Source organism: Hyla sarda, chromosome 2, assembly GCF_029499605.1.
Source record: "Hyla sarda isolate aHylSar1 chromosome 2, aHylSar1.hap1, whole genome shotgun sequence".
NCBI classification, from domain to species: Eukaryota; Metazoa; Chordata; class Amphibia; order Anura; family Hylidae; genus Hyla; species Hyla sarda.
In genome coordinates, this window is record NC_079190.1 from 110,030,993 (window position 1) to 110,053,362 (window position 22,370).

Below are 22,370 nucleotides of genomic sequence, written 5' to 3' on the forward strand. Positions count from 1 at the left end.
GAGGTATTTCCTTACTCAAGAGAAATTGGGCTACAAATTTTGGGGGGGCTTTTTCTCCTTTTACCGCTTGTAAAATTTCAAAAACTGGGTCTACAAGAACATGCGAGTGTAAAAAATGAAAATTTTTAATTTTCTCCTTTACCTTGCTGCTATTCCTGTGAAACACCTAAATGGTTAGTTTCACACTTCTGAATGTCATTTTGAGTACTTTGGGGGGTGCAGTTTTTATAATGGGGTCATTTATGGGGTATTTCTAATAAGAAGACCCCTCAAATCCACTTCAAAACTGAACTGGTCCTTGAAAAATTCCGATTTTGAAAATTTTGTGGAAAATTGGAAAATTGCTGCTGAACTTTGAAGCCCTCTGATGTCTTCCAAAAGTAAAAACATGTCAACTTCATGATGCAAATATAAAGTAGACATATTTTTTATGTGAATCAATATATAATTTATTTGCAATATCCATTTTCCTTACAAGCAGAGAGTTTCAAAATTAGAAAAATGCAAAATTTTCTACATTTTCATGAAATTTGGGGATTTTTCACCAAGAAAGGATGCAAGTAACGATGAAAATTTACCACTATCATAAAGTAGAATATGTCACGAAAAAACAATCTCAGAATCAGAATAATCGGTAAAAGCATCCCAGAGTTATTAATGCATAAAGTGGTCAGAATTGCAAAAAAGGACTGAGTCCTTATGGTGAATAAGGGCTCAGTCCTTAAGGGGTTAAGGTGAAAATGGGCTGAGTCCTTAAATGGGTACTCCGGTGGAAAACATTATTTTATTTTATTTTTAAATCAACTGGTGCCAGAAAGTTAAACAGATTTGTAATTGACTTCCATTAAAAAAATCTTTACCCTTCCAGCACTTTTAGCAGCTGTATGCTACAGAGAAAATTATTTTCTTTTTAAATTTCTTTTTTGTCTTGTCTACAGGGCTCTCTGCTGACACCTGATGCTTGTATCAGGAACTGTCCAGAGCAGGAGAAAATCCCCACTGCAAACCAATGCTGCTCTGGACACTTCATGACACCTGACACGGACAGGGGTGTCAGCAGAGAGCACTGTGGACAAGCAAAAAAAAAATTTCAAAAAGAAAAGAATATCCTCTGTAGCATACAGCTGTTAAAAAGTACTGGAAGGGTAAAGATTTTTTTTATAGAAATAATTTAAAAATCTGTTTAACTTTCTGGCCCCAGTTGATTAAAAAAAAAAAATGTTTTCCACTGGAGTACCCCTTTAACCCCTTAAGGACCAAGGACGTACCGGTACGTCCTTGGTCCTGCTCTTCTGATATAACGCGGGGTTACACAGTAACCCCGCGTCATATCATGGCGGGCCCGGCGTCATAGTGAAGCCGGGACCCGCCTCTAATAGCGCGCAGCGCCGATCGCGGCGCCGCGCGCTATTAACCCTTTAGCCGCGCGCTCAAAGCTGAGCCGCGCGGCTAAAAGTGAAAGTGAAAGTTCCCGGCTAGTTCAGTCGGGCTGTTCGGGATAGCCGCGGCTAATCGCGGCATCCCGAACAGCTGACAGGACAGCGGGAGGGCCCCTTCCTGCCTCCTCGCTGTCCGATCGCCGAATGACTGCTCAGTGCCTGAGATCCAGGCATGAGCAGTCATCCGGCAGAATCGTTGATCACTGGTTTCTTATGAGAAACCAGTGATCAACATAGAAGATCAGTGTGTGCAGTGTTATAGGTCCCTATGGGACCTATAACACTGCAAAAAAAAAGTGAAAAAAAAAAGTGAATAAAGATCATTTAACTCCTCCCCTATTAAAAGTTTGAATCACCCCCCTTTTCCAATAAAAAAAAAAACACAGTGTAAATAAAAATAAAAATAAACATATGTGGTATCACCGCGTGCGGAAATGTCCGAATTATAAAAATATATCATTAATTAAACCGCTCGGTCAATGGCGTGCGCGCAAAAAAATTCCAAAGTCCAAAATAGTGCATTTTTGGTCACTTTTTATATCATTTAAAAATGAATAAAAAGCGATCAATAAGTCCTATCAATGCAAAAATGGTACCGTTAAAAACTTCAGATCACAGCACAAAAAATGAGCCCTCATACCGCCCCATACACGGAAAAATAAAAAAGTTATAGGGGTCAGAAGATGACAATTTTAAACGTATTAATTTTCCTGCATGTAGTTATGATTTTTTCCAGAAGTCCGACAAAATCAAACCTATATAAGTAGGGTATCATTTTAATCGTATGGACCTACAGAATACATATCAGGTGTCATTTTTACCGAAAAATGTACTACGTAGAAACGGAAGCCCCCAAAAATTACAAAACAGCGTTTTTTTTTCAATTTTGTCGCACAATGATTTTTTTTCCCGCTTCACCATAGATTTTTGGGCAAAATGACTGACGTCATTACAAAGTAGAATTGGTGGCGCAAAAAATAAGCCATCATATGGATTTTTAGGTGTAAATTTGAAAGAGTTATGATTTTTTAAAGGCAAGGAGCAAAAAACGAAAATGCAAAAACGGAAAAACCTCCGGTCCTTAAGGGGTTAAGGACTCAAAACAATCTTTTTGCATTTTCGTTTTTTCCTCCTCATGTTCTAAAAAGCATAACTCGTTCAATTTTGCACCTACAGACCCACATAAGGGCTTTTTTTTGGTTCACTTTGCAATTACATTACTTATTTTATAATATAATCTGCGGCGAAACGAAAAAAAATATATATTCGTGGGGTGAAATGAAAAAACAAACCATGCCATTTTGCTTCCTTTTGGCTTCCGTTTCTGCGCAGTGTACTTTTTCGTAAAAATGACACATTATCTTTATTCTGTAGGTCCATATGGTTACAAGGATACCCAATTTATGTAGGTTTTATTTATTCTACTACTTTTAAAAAATTATAACTACATGCACCAAAATTTGTATGTTATAAAATTATAAAATTTGTATGTTATAAAATTATAAAATTTGTATGTTATAAAATTATAAAATTTGTATGTTATAAAATTATAAAATTTGTATGTTATAAAATTATAAAATGATTCTGAACTCTATAGCTTTTTAATTTTTCCGTGGATGGGGCTATACAAGGGCTTATTTTTTGCGCCATGGTCTGTAGTTTTTATCGGTACCATTTTTGTTTTGATGGGACTTTTTGATCGCATTTTATTAATATTTTTATGGTATATGAAGTGACCAAAAAGGCACAATTTTGGGCCCTGGTTTTTATTTACGTGCATGCCATCAACCGTGCAGTTTAGCTAACCTTATATTTTAATAGTTTGAACATTTATGCATGCTGCGGCACCGCAAATGATTTTTTTTTTATTACATTATTTTATTTTTAAAAAAGGAAAACGGGGGGTGATTCAAACTTTTATTAGGGGGGGGGGGCTTATTCACATTTATTCGCTTATTTTTTTACCACTTTTTACTCATTTTTTAGCCCACTTAGGAGGCTATACCATGCAATGGAGCAGTAGATCGCTGATTGGACGAGGAGGAAGGTTAGGACCCTCCCGTCCTCCTGTAAGCTGATCAGGACATCACAATTCTGTCCGCTGAGCTGCTGGGATAGTTTTACTTTCAGTTTAGCCGCCACGATCAACTTTGATCGCGGCGTCTAAAGGATTAATGCCTGTCATCGGCCCGATCAACAGTGCCCAGCATTAGCCATGGGTCCTGGCTGCCTATTGCAACCAGGACCCACAGGTTTAACTCGTTCTCCGCTTGTGAGAACGGTTTAAACCCTGTTAGCGGGATCAAGGCGTACAGGTACGCCCTGGGTCCTTAAGGACTCGGGAATGGGGGCATACCCGTATGCCCTGCGTCCTTAAGGGGTTAAAGAGATGCATGTCAAATAAAAAAAATTTAAAAAAAGACCCTGGTCATTGAGGTAAAAAATGGGCCCATCCTTAAGGGGTTAACATAAATACAGCACCCGAACAAAGCTCAGCACACAGGTCAATTGCAAAGTCAGATTAGTCCCTATTATAGAATTGTGTAGTATTTTAAACTCCAGCTCCGATCATGACATGAGAAATCATAAGTATATACGCAATCAAAAGGAGAATACACAATGACATTTCATGCCTCCCAGATGACATGTTCTCTGACTGGAGCTTTTTACCATTATGACAACTTCTCCCTGCCATGATTTCTCTTGCCACTAGGGCCTTTTATAACATATCTCAACTTTATACTAATACACAATCCTCATAGTACCAAACACTGTGCCCCAAATTACAGTATAATAGTGCCACACACTGTGATCCCAAAATATACCACTACACACAATACTACCTGAATATAACAATACCACACATTGCATCACTAAACATAAGAGCACCAAACATTGTGTATAATATATTGACACACTGTGCACAATAAATAGAACAATGGTACACAAGCTGTGTCCCCTGAAATTATTAAGGCCTTACACTGTACCCAGTGAATACAATGCCAACATAAACTGTACTACCAGAATAAAATAGTACCACACTCTACCCCTGAGCATAAAAGTAGCACACACTTTGCCCTGTGAATATATAAGCATACACTGTGCCCTCTGAATATAGGAAAATCCCTTATAGTGCCCTCATAAATTTGTGCCACTCGTAGTGTCCCCCAAAAAATCAGTGCGAAACATACTGTTAGGGTTCGGCAGGCAGGAGGTGGATCCTCTGTGTCAGAGAGGGATTGGCGTGGACCGTGTCGGTGGACCGGTTCTAAGTTGCTACTGGTTTTTACCAGAGCCCGCCGCAAAGCGGGATGGTCTTGCAGCGGCGGTAGCAACCAGGTCGTATCCACCGGCAACGGCTCAACCTCTCTGACTGCTGATATAGGCGCGGTACAAAGGAGTAGACAAGAGCAGGGTCGGACGTAGCAGAAGGTCAGGGCAGGCAGCAAGGATCGTAGTCAGGGGCAACGGCAGGAGGTCTGGAACACAGGCTAGGAACACACAAGGAAAGGCTTTCACTGGCACAATGGCAACAAGATCCGGCAAGGAAGTGCAGAGGAAGTGAGGTTATATGGACAGGGGGCAGGTGGAAGCTAATCAGACTGATTGGGCCAGGCACCAATCATTGGTGCACTGGCCCTTTAAATCTTAGAGAGCTGGAGCCGCGCGTGCCAGGACGTGACAGCCGGGGACCGGGACAGGTGAGTGACTTGGGATGCGATTCGCGAGCGGGCGCGTCCCGCTATGCGAATCGCATCCCCGCCGGCAGAGTCAGTGCAGCGCTCCAGGTCAGCGGGTCTGACCGGGGCGCTGCAGAGAGAGGAACGCCGCGAGTGCTCCGGGGAGGAGCAGGGACCCGGAGGGCTCGGCGTAACACATACTGCCCCTTAAAAAAATCTGTGCCAAAGATCACACATCCCACACTCCCCAAAAATTTGTGCCACACAGTCCCCTCTAAAATATTACATAAATTATTTTTTGAAAGTATTTATTTAAGTTTTGCATTTTAATGAACAAACACCACCAGCAAAATGGATCAAGGTAAAACATATACAAGAACAGCCTCCATAGGTCGCAGCTACAGGCTCCTTCACAAAAACAGAGGTTCAGAGTTAGTAAAAACGTGCACCATTAGGACAGAAGAGCACCTCTGAGACCCAACCGGAGGAAGCCCGACACAGACAAACACACACACACATCCCAGTAACTGAGAGAATATAGAGTGCAAGACCTCTTAGTGTCCCTTCATGAGGAAGGTAACATGCCTGATAAAGGGACCCTAAGAGATCTTGAAAGATTATACTCTCTATCTTCTCAGTTAACCAATAAAGGAATCATCGTTCACTTATCTCCTATATTTGTAAGGCTAACACTGTACCATCTCTCATCCGTAAATATGTAGTTCTATGCAGAGGGTCAATTAGATGCGACAGCACTTTCCCACTACAGTCTATTACTTTGATATCTTAGGGATGTAAATGCAATGGAAGTTTAGGGAGGTGCTGATTAAAATCATCTCCTACCCAATTTTGAGAACATTGTCCTTCATTAAACAATATCTAGATATGAGTAATGAAAAAAAAGGAAATGTTGTGCAGCTCACTTGGACTGAGAATACAGATATGTACCCAAGGTAACTAGTGATGCCTTCACCCAATAAAGGCCAAATGTAAAGTAAAAAAAAATGGATACAATCAGTTTTGCAACTGATTAGATATGAACCAGTACTCAAAGGTGCATATGTAGAAAGGCAGAGAAAAGGATCCAATAAAATGTTTTTAGTGTTTATTCACATATCTAGATATGTGCCATTGCTATACATGGGAACATAGGAGGCAAAAAAAATGTACATTTTATTGGTTGAATCAACTACCTTAAAATATATGTGAAAGACATTTTGAATTCATACAATTCAAAATATCTGTTCCAAACATACAATAAAAAAATGTTATGCGCCCTGCAAAAAAAAAAAAAAGAAAATAAAAGAAAATAAAGGATCTGGCGTACAAATAACAATAAAACTCTAGGAGGAAGTATTTTACAATGTGAAATTTCACATTCTTAAGACCCAGAACATCCATAGTCATGAAAGGGTTAATGTGTCAATGTGGTTGCATGGTTTAGAAAACCTATTGTAAAATGCTTTACAGTATTATAGTGCGTTCACACCAGTGTATTACCTTTTAAGCTCGCAGCGTGTTTCCTGCTCTGAGTTTGACTGGGGGCGGGCTCTCCGTGGGCTGTCCGCAGCGGATTTTCAGCTATGCATTTACGCTGTTGAAAATCCACCGCAGATCCTAATAACTTCAATGGGGTCTGTGGCAGATTTTCTGCAGTGGAAATTCTGCTGTCCAAAATTTCCTGCAGACAGCTGATGGAGAGCCTGCCCCATTCAAACTCACAGCAGGAAACGCTGCAAGTTTTAAAGGAAATACATTTGTGTGAATGAGTCCTTAAGGTATTTTGAGACAGGGGGTCTCGCAGTTGGCACCCTCATCTTTTAGACAATGAGCGTCTTTGTGATGCTTTGATTTTTTTGGTCAAACTTTAATTTCCCCACAACAAGTTGATGGAAAAGATCAGGTTTTAGAAGATGAAGCATGGGGAATATTATCTGGTCTGATACTTTATTACTCAAAATGATCTCTTTAATACTCTTTTTTGTATATTGTCAAAAAACAAGTCACAAAGAGATTTTACCAAACTTCACGCTTCCTAGAAAACATAACTAGAGGTCTAGCATTTATGATCTTATAAGCCTGCCTCTGGACCAGATCCTCTCTTTCCTACCTAAAAAGAACAATTAGAATAAAGGGAGTAACATAGACGCGATATGCAGGATTTGTTGTAAATGAAAAGGCTTTGCTTGAATTATTTCATGAAAACTCATCTGCATCCCTACAACCATCCTGCTAGTTGAGGTGTTTTTATGATCATATGCAACCTTTAAATCAAAGTACATTAGCATAGGTAATGAATGGGTTAAAAAGCAAAACCAAAACAATAGCTATTTTTTTATTCTCAAAAATTAAACATAGACCTGTGTACTTTCCTTATTTGCTCAAGAATGTCTTATGTTTGTATAGTATCATACTATTGTTAGGGGGCTATTATCTAGCATTCTAAAAAGAAACTAAGCTGAACATTAAATGACATTGAACTCAGCATTCTCTATATTAATAAATAGCCATATAATAATTTAATCTCGAAAATGAAAAGCCATGAAGCCAAACCCCTAAAAAACTGTCTCTCTCTCCAATCATCTGGTATTCACCCAAATCCATAATTTCCCTCAGCAACCAATCACAGCTCAGCTAATGAGCTCTAGTAAAGTGAAAGCTGAGCTGTGATTGGTCGCTGTTTGAAAATCTCTCTATTTATTCTCTCACACAGTTTGATAAATCTCCCCCTATATGTTCCTCCCCACAAAGCTTCTGACAATACAGCTAAATACCTTAAAGCGTACCCGTCAGATCAAACAAAAATATTTTTTTTTAATATATCACTCAGTACCTCATCCTGACCATGTACATCTAATTTTTATGTGTCTAGCACCTTTATTTTTTTATTACACATTTAATTTAGCTCACTAGTCTGAATTCCTCTCAAAGGAAGGGGGCGTGGTCTCACTGTGCAGGTCTCCGCCCCCTCCCTCAGTATGCTGTCTGCTCACATCTCCCCTAGCATTAGCAAAACTACAACTCCCAGCTTGTCCTCACTGACAGTAGCGGGACACAAGCTGACAGTGGGAGGATTTTTCCTCCAGCTGTGATCCCTGCACTCACAGCTGTCAATCAAGGAAGTGTGTCCATGACATAGGTGATGATGCATGGACACAGCAGGACTAGTATGTGTCCAAGCAGGCAGGGGGGGGCAGTTGTTTGACTGGCTTTTTCTAATGAAAGCAACTGCAAACTGATCCTGTACATCTAATAAACAATGAAGGTAAAATGAATGATATAACTATTAGGTCAGCCTTTTCATTTAAAGAACAGTGCTAACTAGAGATGAGCGAAGTTACAGAAATTTGATTCATGACGAACTTCTCGGCTCGGCGGTTCTCTAGTGCTGACTAAAATGCCAGCAAATAGTTGTATTTTCTATTGGCCTCAAGAGACCCTGAATTGAAACAATTTTTTATGGGAAAAAACATTTAGACCCTTAATTTTTTCCTTTCATACAGAGTCAGTTTAGGCCCAAAAGACTTACATGGGTGTCATATTGCAGCTCTTAGAACCTATAAGAAGCTATAATGAGCATAAGCCCTAACATTTAGCACAAAGAATATTGGGTGACATTTCTGAAAATAATGTGGCATTAAATACTATGCATGCAATTGATTAATAGTTATTCGAACTTCATTTCTGCATTGATCCAAGTTGGTCATCTAAAGCATCCTACAGACATTGACTTGGGACATGCAAACCAAATAAAAACAGACAACTACAGTACTTTTACAATTGATTTCTAGAATTATTCCTCACTCTTTAGGCCCCCTTCATTACATTTTGCTATATTTATAATTTTGTAATTGAAAACTATGTTGAAACTAATAAAGAAAAAAACACATATGTTCATGTAAATGTATTTTGGTGATAAAAATAAAAGACCTGCAGCATTTGTGACATATTTTACAAATATGCCAAGATGACAAATATTAACATATATTATCCTACAGCAAACAGCTAAAAACTTAATGTGAATCTATCAGCTCTGCACCAGATAGAGAGCTGCAGACATAGGCTGATACCATAGATAATAGGAAGCTGAAACAAATGATATATTTGTCTTTGCTCATGGCCATAGTTATAAAATTGTGTGTTTCCTTAGAAGCAACTGATGCCACAACTGATGACAACTTGTCATCAGTTGTATGGCATGCGGCGTCCATTGTTTCTGGGCCACGAACAGTGGAACGCAGCAAGCTGCGTTCCCCTGTCCGGTGCCCTCCGGCATGTCCAACCATCCGGCATCAAAATTGAGACACTGGATGATTGTGAACTGTCCCATTCAAATGAATGGGATTAGTTCTAGCATCAGTTTCCCTCCGGTGCACGCCGGAGGGAAATTGTGCCGGACGACTGATATATGTGAACCCAGCCTAAGAGGTATTTTCATCATTAAACATTATCCCCCAAATGAATGAAGGGCCAACAAAAAAAAGTCCCCTGGATCAATGTAATAGCAATGGGCATGCTAAGCCAGTGTTCCATTCATTTTCTATGGGGCTTCCAAAAAAAGTTCTTACATTTTTTTATAAAAACAGACTTGGTGTGAAAAAACCTAACTGCAATAATGAATAAATAAATAAAAATATAATTAAATAATCTACATTTAAAGGTCTTTTCTGAATAAAATTGCATATTGCATAAGAAATCATAAGGATACGTTTACACAGTGTTTTTTCAAGCACGCTTTACTGGTAAAAATGTTTCTGCAAAATCGCAGACAAATTGCGTCCTTATTTATAACATTAATGTTTTCTATGTTTATCTATGCAAAAGTGGTTGCCAGTGCACACAATAAGTAAAAATAGGGACATATTTTTTATAACTGTGTAAATAAATGTCATGTCCCATATTTACGCAGCTGCAAAAGTGCGTCTGCATTTTTTATATATTGTGTGCACAATCACTTTCCCATAAACTTACATAGAGCACATTTTTACATATGAAATACGCCGGACAAAACACTGTGTGAACGTGGCCTAACATTAAGGTGGCTTTCAAACAGGTTTACCAATAGTTTTATGTCTTTGCAATTTAAACTAAAATAAATAAATAAATACATGTGATAAATAAAAACCAAATTATGAATTAAAATGTAAATGTATAATAAACAAATATATAAAACAAATCAATATAAAAATATATTATAAAGAATCCAGCATATAATATAGTTCACTACATTATAATGTTCACAAAAAAAAATATTTTTAGCAATATTATTACTATTATTATGATTTAAAAATAAATAAATGGAATAATATAACATTCATGAATCATGTAATAAATGGAATAAATATAATATTTAAATTGCAAAATTACAATATAAAATAAACTAAAGTATAAAATTAAACTATGAACAAATATATAAGAAATATATAGTATAAAATAGAATGACAAGTAATATATAGATTTATAGCATTATTAATTTTATAATTGTTTAAAAAAAATGTAAAGAACGTTTTGATAACTGGGTTGGTGAAATGCAACAGCAGCAATCCTTAATCGTACAGGCTTAAAAATTTTTTTAGTATTTACTAAGCTTTGTGTTACTTAGCTTCAATGTTGTTTTTTTAATATTGTTGGTCAAGTTGATTTAATATTGTCCATTTTTTCCCCAACCCCTGTGCCAAACCCCTAATTATATTTTCTCACATAGACTCACCTTTCTGACCAAATCTTTTTATTTATTTATTTATTTTATTTTTTTTAAATATCTCTCTTTTGCCCTGAAATTTGAGATAACTGTGCTGCTTCACGTTGGCTTAGATTGAAAAAAAAAGAAATGGGGATGAAGGGATGTAAAGAATTTACTCATTTATGGAACAATTCTAATTTTAAAGAATTCTACAAAATAGAGGATTATGGTTTTTGGAAGAAGCATGATATGCTCTTGGTATCACAATTATTTGGAAAAGGGGTAAATAATACATTTTGAAACTCTTCAAGATAAATATCAAATAGAGGCCTCTCAAAGATATACTGTGGAATGCTACAAGTTTTACCAAGTTTTTTAAGAATTCTTCCTAGTAAACACTCACCATATAGTTGAGATATTTTTCACACCAGGGGAAAAAAGCATTTCACTGTTAAATAAATTAATGATTAAAGAGTATGCACATATTTGTCACTTTATTAGTAGAGCTAAATGGGAAAAAGATTTAGGCCCGTTTGAGGAAGTACAGTGGGAACAAGCTCTGATTAGTCCACAGGGTGTAATGTAGTGGGAAATAATCATTTTTACATTGTATTTTTGTGTTTGTGTTTTCTTGCTGTACCTTTGTTTATTATACAAAATAGAAAAATAAGAAAAGAAATGTTGTAGGTCATGTGAAGAGGGGATTCCTGCACAGATTCATCCCCCAATAAAATAAAAAGGATGCAACTAACCTGGTCTGGGCCTTCCTTTTACAATAAACAATGAAACAAATAATGCTTCCAGACACAGAACTGTTTGGGAATCTAAGGCTAGATTTACATGTATTCGGTGTCTGGCTCCGGCGAAACTGGGTGAAAATTGCCACAACTGATGCACCAACTGATGCCAGGAGTGCATCAACTGGCATCAGTTGTGCATCATCTGGCATCTGATGTTTGTGATCACGGCAAGTCCAATCGTCCGGCGTCTAAACTGAGACACTGGATGATTGTGAATGGTCCCATTCAAATGAATGAGATCAGTTCTGGCTGTATTTTCCCTCTGACGCATTTTTTGCAGTACTGGAGGGGGGAAAAAACTGACGACGGACATATGTAAAGGAGGCCTAAGAGGTTAGTTTTGTCATCAGTTTTTCTCTTTATGACAGAAGGCAGGGCTGTCTTAACCATAAGGTACTGTGGGCCTGTGACTAGGGCAGTAGTATTGAGGGGGGGGGGAGAGCAGCACGTAAATTATAAAAAAAAATTATAATTGAGCCTTTTGATGTAGCTGCTGCTGCCATTCTGTGGCCTTGACAAACAAATTTTTTCCATTTTTAATAAAATCCACATTGGTGTGAAATTTACCTTCAGATTTGCAGCTACTCAATATGTTGCGGATTTGTGGTTAATTTTACCACTTTATGTCTATAGGGGTGAGATTTGTGGAGAAATTGTATTAAAATCTGCATGTAACACACACGTTTTTTTCATGTGTATTTGACAGACTGCAAGTATAAATTCTGACGCATGTGGAATCGCCCTAATGGGGTGTGTTCAGTCCGAGCACGTAGGGCAGCACGAGCCGTAACTATATTCCATACAAAATGCTAGGCACATGTGATTTAGAATTTACTGAAATACAGGTGTAAACAGAGCCTGGCAACATATATATGGCCTATGAAAACAGCCATATTCCAGACACATTACCAAATAAATGATAACATCTGGTTTACTTTCAATCATCTGATGTCCAATAAGTTAGAATTATTTGCACAACAACAAAATGAGCAATAAAAAACATTTGTGTGATTATGTCCCTGACTTAACATTGCATCACAATACTTTCCGCATGCTCATACTAGCATTTAATCCCTTAACCCCTTAAGGACTGAGCCCTTTATCACCTTAAGGACTGAGCCCTTTTTCGCAATTCTGACCACCGTCACTTTACGCATTAATAACTCTAAAACGCTTTTACCGAATATTCTGATTCTGAGAATGTTTTTTCGTGACATATTCTACTTTATTTTGGTGGTAAATTTTCGGCATTACTTGCATCCTTTCTTGGTGAAAAATCCCAAAATGTCATGAAAATTTTGAAAATTTAGCATTTTTCTAACTTTGAAGCTCTCTGCTTGTAAGGAAAATGGATATTCCAAATACATTTTATTTTTATTCACACAGACAATATGTCCACTTTATGTTGGCATCATAAAATAGACATATTTGTACTTTTTGAAAAAATTAGAGGGCTTCAAAGTGGAGCAGCAATTTTCAAACATTTCATGAAAATTGCAAAATCTGAAGGGACAGATGTTACAGAACTACAACTCCCAGCATGCCTGGGCAGTCTGGGCATGCTGAGAGTTGTAGTTTGGCAACATCTGGAGGGCTACTGTTTGGGCACCACTGTAACAGTGGTCACCAAACTGTGACCCTCCAGATGTTGCAAAACATTGGCTGTCTGGGCATGCTGGGAGTTGCAGTTCGGCCTTCCTAGTGGTTGCCACAGTAAAGATCGCTTTACTTTCACGTTCATTATTCCCCCCCCCCCCCACCGTCGATTCCCTACCTGAGCCGTGATCTCCGCTAGATGTGTGCGCCTGACCCCACGCATCTTCTCCTCCAGGTACAGGCCTCCATCTTCATCTTCTCCCCCCGTTCTGCCCAACATCCAGGGGTGGGCAGAATGGGGGTTTCCATGTCAACCCACTGTCCTGCGCTGCCATTGGTCAGAACTCCGTTCTGACTAATGGCAGGGGATAGGAGGAGATCGCAGCACTGCGACCTCGCTCCTATCCCTCAGGATGATCGGGTCCAATCATCCCTATTTTCCGGGTGATCGGGTCAGCAGAGACCCGATCAGCCCGAAATAGGAGATAATCGCATGTCTGAATTGACATGCGATTTTCTCCGATCGACGACATGGCGGGGGGTCTCACACCCCCCCCTCAGCGATGTACCGGGATGCCTGCTGAATGATTTCAGCAGGCATCCCGGTCCAGTCCCCAACCGGCTAGTGGCGGGGACCGGAATTCCCACAGGCGTATACATACGCCCTCAGTCCTCAAGGACTTTAAAATTGGGGCGTATGGATACTCCCACCGTCCTTAACGAGTTAAAGACGCAGCGATTTTTCATGTTCGCACTTTTATTTTTAATCCCTCATCTTTTAAAATCCGCAACTCTTTCAATTTTCCATCCACAGACCCATATGAGGGCTTGTTGTTTGCTGAACCATTTGTATTTTGTAAAGACATCAGAAATTATTTTTGGGGCGAAATTGAAAAAAAATCCAACAATACACCATTATGCAACTTTTAGGGTTTTTTGTCTCTATGCAGTGTACTTTACAGTTACAATGGCATGTCATCTTTATTCTGTTGGTCCATACGATTACATCTACTTAAAATTATAACTTTTTGTAAGAAAATTAGTATACTTCAAATTGTCCTCTTCTAACAGCTATGACACTTTTATTTTTAGGTATATGGAACTGTATGAGGGCTCATTATTGCACTATGAGGTGTAGTTTTTATCGGTACAATTTTTGTTTTAATGGGACTTTTTTAACACATTTTATTAATTTTTCATCCCATTTAAAGTGAGCAAAAAACAGCAATTCTGGACTTTTTCCAGGTATTTTTTTTTACATCTACTGTGTTTATTTTTGTTTACATTATTTTATTTGAAAAATGGGAAAAATAGGGTGATCCAAACTTTTATTAGAAGAGTATTTATTCACATATTATATAATAATTTTATTATTTTTTATATGCTGAGAGTTGTAGGGCACCATAACCTGCAATTGTGCTATAGTGCAGCATTGATCAGTGTTATCGGCACTCTGCTTTTCCAGCCGGCCAAAGCAGTTTTGCAACAGCAAACTATGCACATACTATAACTAGCTTTGCAGCAGACTATAAGCTGAGGCCCCTGGCTATCGATATCAGCCAGGGGCCACCTGGTACAGAGTGGAATGGGTTTAACTTATATCTAGTTTTGGCTAAATGGGTGGTAATATAAATGCCGATAAGTCAAACTGTTTTTAATTCATCTGTTCCTTATTTTATTTAACGGGGTACTCCAGCCCTAAGACATGTTATCCCATATCCAAAGGATAGGGGATAAGATGCCTGATCACGGGGGTCATGCAGCACCCCGCTATCATCAGGCTCCAGTGCGAACATCGCTCCAGGTCTGATGAATCACAATCACGGGGCTGGAGTATCATGACATCGCGGCTCCGCTCCCGTGTGATGTCACCCTCCGCCCCCTCAATACAAGCCTATGGGAGGGGGCATGACAGCTCCGGATGTTTGCTCCGGAGGCTGATGATAGCGGGGTTCTGCATGAAAAATTGCTGGGGTCCCCAGCGGTGGGACCCCCTGCGACCAGGTACCTCAACCCCTATCCTTCGGATAGGGGATAAGATGTCTTAGGGCCAGAGTACCCCTTTAACAGGATGTTCTGTCGGGGAAACAAAGGATTGTGTCAGCAAATATTCTGGGTATACTTAACTGGAAGGATTTGTTAAACATGCAGTGTACATATGACTATATTTTATAGTACTATACTGTTACTACCAAACGATCTTAGGCTATGTTCGCACACTGTTAAATCAAAACAAACAAAATGTCAATAATATAGGTATAAAACTCAGATAAAATATTAGATAAATTAGATAAAATAAATCACATCACATTCAAAATGTTACATATGTGCCGTGGTACCGATAAAAACTACAGATCATGGCGCAAAAAATACAGTCCTGTACACAGAAAAATTATAGGTGGTCAAAATAGTGTGATTTTAAAGATACTAATTTTGTTAAAAAAGTTTGAGTTTTATAAAAGCATTACAATTATAGAAAAGTATCTAAACATGGACATAATCAGACCGATGTCCTGCATTAATCCTTTAGACGCCACCAGCAAAGTTGATTGCAGCATCTAAAAGTACCAAAATCTAGTGCCAGTAGCTCAGGGTAATTGCAGTATCCTGATCAGCAGTAAGGACAGAGGGAAATCTGCTTCCCTGCCATCCGATCGGTGCTCTTATGCTGCAGCCTGCCATTGCAGGCTGCAGGGATGGAGCACCGATAACACTGATCAATGCTGTTCTATGGAACAGCATTGTTCAGTGTTTGCAATCTGAAGATTGCAGATAATTGTCTCCTATGGGCACTAAAAAGATTGTGAATTAAGTTAAAAAAAAAACTAATAAATGTAAATAAGCCTTCCCTAATAAAAGCTTGAATCACCCCCCTTTTCCTATTTTTTAAATTAAATTATGTTAACAAAAATAAATATAAACATATGTGGTATCTCCACGTGCATAGATGTCCGAACTATTGAAATAAAACATTAAATAAACTGCATAGTCAATGGCCAAAACTTAAAAAAAATAAACAAATTCAAGCATTGTGTAGTTGTGGTTACTTCATAGAACAGAAAATAATTTATAAAAAGCGATCAAATCAAAAAGTATAAAATGGTTTTAATAAAAACTAAAGACCATGGCACAAAAAATGAGCCCTCAGAAATCCCCGTATATGGAGAAATAAAAGAGTTACAATTTTAAGCCTACTAATTATCGTCCAAAAATTTCTAAATAAAAAAATACTTATATAAGTTGGATATTGTCGGAAACGTACAGACCTACAGAATAAATATAATGTGTCATTTGTACCAAAAGATAAACTGCGTAGAAACTGAGCCCCCCCCCCCCCCCCCCCCCCGAAGGTTGCTAAATGCCTTTTTTTATTTCTCCCCACAAATGTATCATTTTGCTGTAGTTTTAATGGTAAAATGAGTTATGTCCTTAGAAAGTACAGTTAGTGGCATAAAAAACAAGCCCTCATATGGGTCTGTTAGTGGAAATTTAAAAGTGTTATGGCTATTAGAAAGTAAGTAGGAAAAAATGATCCTCCCTCCAAAAAATTGGGCCAGTCCATAAGGGATTAATGGCGTTTTTTTTCTCACCCATAAACTTCTATGGGATTTCTCAAAATTTGTGCAAAGGAAAATGTGTCCAGTTTACCATAACAACCAATCAGATCGCTTCTTTCATTTTTCACAAGCCCTCTGAAAAATGAAAAAAGCGATTTGATTGGTTGCTATGGGCAACTTTGCAACTTTTCCTTTGCACAGGTTTTGATAAAGCTCTCCCTCTATGCCTATTTTATTGGACCTTTTGCACTTTTTATTCTATCTTTGACTTTTTTTTTAGACATTTATCAAGCTTTTACACAATTAAAGAGGGGGCATTGTTCAAGTGATGTGGGGTTCAGACACATTTATTACCTGGGACTTGAAAGGTACAAAAAAATTTGCGCAACTCCGCTCTTCTCAATAGGTGAGATAAAATCTATACAACAAAAAAATGCATTGAAAAATCATCATGCATCATACAAAATTCATCATACATTGCACAACACTCTCTAGGTGTGTCTTTATAATAACGTTTCCACAAAAAAAAATGCTTTTGCCTTGCCATATAGCCTTGTAATACTACTGAGTACATTATAAAAGTATCGAGATGTAAACCTGACAAAAATATATAAATATAAAGCTGGGGATAGTACAGGAAAAACATAAATACACAAACAAACACATATATATATATATATATATATATAAAAAGCAAAATCATCGGTAGTTGCAGTATCTTGTAATACCTTTTTTATTGGACTAACAAGATTTTGTAGAGACAAGCTTTCGGGATTCCTCCCTTTATCAAGTCAAAGGGACTAATACGGCTACTCCTAACTAATCTATATATATATATATATATATATATCATTTCACAATGTATGTGGGCCAAACATGATGTGAGAAGACCTTAACGGGGTACTCTGGCCCTAATACATCTTCTCCCCTATCCAAATTATAGGAGATAAGATGTCCGATCCCAGAGGACCCCACCTTTGCGAGCTCTCCGCAGCGCTGGAGGATCCGAGTGTGCAGTGTGATGTCACAACTCCGCCCCGTTTGACGTCACACCCCGCCCCTTCAATGCAAGTCTTTGGGAGGGGGCATGACGGCGATCAGATATCTATTCCCCTATCCTTTGGATAGGGGATAAGATGTATTAGGGCCAGAATACCCCTTTAACTGCTCCAAACAAAGTCCTTAATACAAAAAAATATTCTCATATAATATACAACAACCCAAACAACAGATGTTTTGATGACACAAATGTTTTACATGCACCTCAGCTAAAATCTATATTCACAACCAAACAACAGCGTAACTAAACAGACAGCCATAGAGAAATATCCAGCCCCTATAGTTTGGACAGAGCCCCCTTTGCTCACTTGAGCATGGCCTAATATGATAATTTAAATGACAGAAACCTTATAAAAAGGAATACATGACTTCCTAGCAGCCTTTAGTTATCACTAGTACATAATTTAGCAGAAAACTTGCTGGCTTGAAATATACCTTAAGTAGAAACAATGTAATGCGGCTTTAAGGGCCATAAATCAAGTCTTTTCTCAAGGCGTCTGCCTGAAATATGCGAAGTCTCCTGTCTGTGGCTGAAGGAAATGCAGCTTGTGGAAAACTTACTGGAAATGAATGTTACTCTCAAGCAGCTTGGGCCTGTATTCTGGGAACCCTCAATAAATTGTGTATTGTCTGCTCATATAGTGGTGAAAAGTATCATCGTGACACTGACTCATAAAGGGCCACTGTAGTCCAAAATATATATATATATATATATATATATATATACATATATGTTAAAAAGGCGGGGTGCTTAATTGTGTGTAATACATAAATATAAAAGACAATAGATAAATTATTATGATTAATTTAAAAAAATTATAAATACAAAAATGAACCCATGTAGCTAGATGAAGTCAGCTTCCTGACAGAATAGGAGGCAGAAGGAGGAGCAGGGCTAAGTGGAAGCTGTTAAATGTTAGGATTTGTTTCAGGGTGTGAGTGCTGTCACTGAAACACTTCATTACAAATGACTCTGGTATGGTGAATCACTTCCACATATATATACCACTTACTTATATTCAGGTAGAGACACTGCACAAATCACTATAATTGCACATAATAATTATTTTCACACTGACCCAATGGGGAAGGTTCTTAGAAACGCTCTCAAATACTGGGATTTCGAAATAATTGATGGGTGTCTGTGGTTTATATTCTTACTCGCACATCAATACTTGTAAGGCTGAAATCACACAAGCACATTTTGTGGCACTTTGAGGTCCAGTTTGTTGACCCAAAGCTAGAAATGCATCCAAAATGGCATTATAAAACCATAACTAACACTTCCATATAAAAATACAGATCAAATATGGTGCCTAGTAAGGCCTATTCTTGTTTTTTTTTCTGTTTCTGTTATTCTTTTGTACCCTGTCTGTCTTTCATCCATATTTGCTCTGCCTTATTGTAAAAGGATTAACTATATTTTCATTGCTCTGGGAATGTTGCTGAAACCAGGATGGAAAAAATGAAACAAATACACACATCTAAACTATACAAAAGCACAGGGCCGTATTTACAGCTCATGCTGCCCTAGGCACTCGGTCTGAATACTCTCCTTTAGGGCACGGTCCCACGTGGCGTATTTTGCTGCGTATTTGCTGCTGCGTATTTTGAACTTCAATGGGAAAGAAAATACGCAGCAGCAAATACGCAGCAAAATACGGCACGTGGGAATGCACCCTTAAGGGTGCATTCCCACGTGCCGTATTTTGCTGCGTATTTGCTGCTGCATATTTTATTTTCCCGTTGAAGTCAATGGGTAGGAAAATACGCAGCAGCAAATACGCAGCAAAATACGCCACGTGGGAATGCACCCTAAGGGTGATTCCACAAGTGTTGGAATTTTTTCATGCAGATCTGTCACAAATACGCAGCCAAAAAGGCATGAGTGATCTAACTACTAAACATAGAATGTGAAAAATTAATCACAAATGTAATACATAATAAGCAACTGCAAATCTGCAGGTAAAATTTGCAACAGTTCTGACTCAGCAGTTCTGACTTATGAGTATTTAGCATTCTTTTTACTTACTGGAGTGCTGCCCCATACAACATTGCTGCCCCAGGCACAGGCCCATGGGTGCCTAATGGCAAACACAGCCATGCAAAAGTAGACCACGTATCATTAAATGTATTCTTCTATGAGCCTAACAAAAGTAATACAGATATTGCAATATACTGCATATTTCAAAAAAGTGCCATGTGTATAAAACAATAGAAATGTAATTAAAACATGTAAATATCTTGGCATTTTTTTTTCTATAAAATGGAATGAATACAGATCCAGCATATAGTATGAATTAGTCCTAAGCCTGGCTCCAATACTACAGGGGTGATTTCAGATTAAGCATTTTTTTTTTAAAACCTCCATTTGCACCGTAAATGGCTGAAAAACAAAAAGGACCAAAAACCCATGCCCCCCCCCCAAAAAAAAATAAAAATAAAAAAAAGCCTGAAAAACTGTGTGTGCACTGAAAAATGGCTGAAAATAAGTCTTAGAAACACTGTGTGAACATAGCCTAAGGGTTCATTTACACTTCCATATCTTGGATCCCTGAAAGGTGATGTTCACATAGGGTAAAATTAAAGTTAAAAAAAATGCAGCAAGTTAAGTATGAAGGGTGACATGATTGTTTTTAAAGTCTATTAAAATGTGATGGTCAGTGCACACATTAAAAATAACTTAGAAATTATGTTTAAAATAAGTCTTTTTTTTATATATATACAGTGTGTGCATTGAGGGCTGCTTTTCCATAGACTTTAATAGAACACATCATACATGTTTTACATTGAAATACTGTGCCAATATTTTTAAATGATTTTATTCTCACTTTCGCTTTTTCGTACGTATTTTTATGCTCGAGGCATTCCTTTTTAATACACAGTCATTCCAATTGAACCTATAGAATTACATGGGTTGAATTTGAAAAGGCCTTTACTATATTTCACTTGTGCACATTTTGTTTTACATTACATCTGTATTTTAGTAACATTACCGCAGACATATCACTCCTAAAAAACCTTTGGATCTCTTTTGACATTAAAGTATTTACTACCACACAGTAACATTATAGATGAAAAAAGCAACTTAGAAAATACAGAAAAAAATGGATACAATATAGAATTGAAAATTTTGAATTGAAAAAACAAATAAACAATTAATCCATACTTGATCCTTATTATAATATAAAAGTATGAATAAGCCCTAAAGATGGTATTTACACTTCTACAATTTATTTATGAATCCATTAACAACTAATTGTAATTCAAATTTAATTGAAATACAAATCAAGTTGCATTGAGGCTCATATGCAAAGAACCAGACCAAACCTATCCATGTGTGTTTATATAGATATAAAAGAACTTGACATAGATACCTAAAAGATAGATACAGATAGATAGATAGATAGATAGATAGATAGATAGATAGTGGATAGATAGATAGATAGAAAGATATGAGATAGATTAGATAGATAGATAGATATGAGATAGATGATAGATAGATAGATAGATAGATAGATAGATAGATAGATAGATAGATAGGAGATAGATGGATGGATGGATAGATAGATAGATAGATAGATTGTGGATAGATAGATAGATAAATAGATAGATAATAGATAGAAAGATATAGATGGGAAATAGATAGATAGATGATAGACAATAGATAGATAGAAAGATATAGATAAATAGAAGAAGGCATACATGCAAACAGATGGTACATAGATAAATAAATAAATCAATCAATAAATAAATAGATTGATAGATAAGTAGGTTGATTGACTGATTGATAAATAGATAGGTAATAAATAGATATAGATAAATAGAATAAGGCATACATACAAACAGATGATAGATAAATAGATAGATAGATAGATATTGAAATCACTATATACTGAAACCACCTATTTCCACAAAAAATAATAATAGAAAACTACTACTATACATTCCTGCCTTTGTATTTCTCTCTCACTAATATCTATCTATCCTTCTATCTATCTATCTATCTATCTATCATCTATCTATCATCTACCAATCTATCTCATATCTATCTATTTATTAACTATCTATTATATTCAGTAGATTTAGATCCACTATGATTTTACCTACATAAGCCACGATTGGGATTGTCAACTAAGATTCTATGAATGATCGGTTGGATCCATAACTGTAACTATAAGATGTTTCCTTTCTCTTCGCTGAGATGCAATACGACACAATGGTACAGTACATCAAGCCAGATGATATTTATTTCAAGAAATGAATTTTCTTCCATTACAGATAATATTCAGACACCACAATACTATACATTATACACGACAAAAGAATAAAAAGCAGATCTATACAGCATACCTTGTGCACATCCTGGTTTCCTGGACACGTAGCAGTGCTTAAGACTGGCATTGAGTATATTCCATACCAAAAAAATAAAATAAAGAACAAAAAAAAAAAACAACAACGTGAACTTTAGATACAGAAAATAATAGCGGATAGCGTCCAATCAATATGACTGAAACAAAATCATACTTCCCAAAATAATGCAAATATGGATGTAA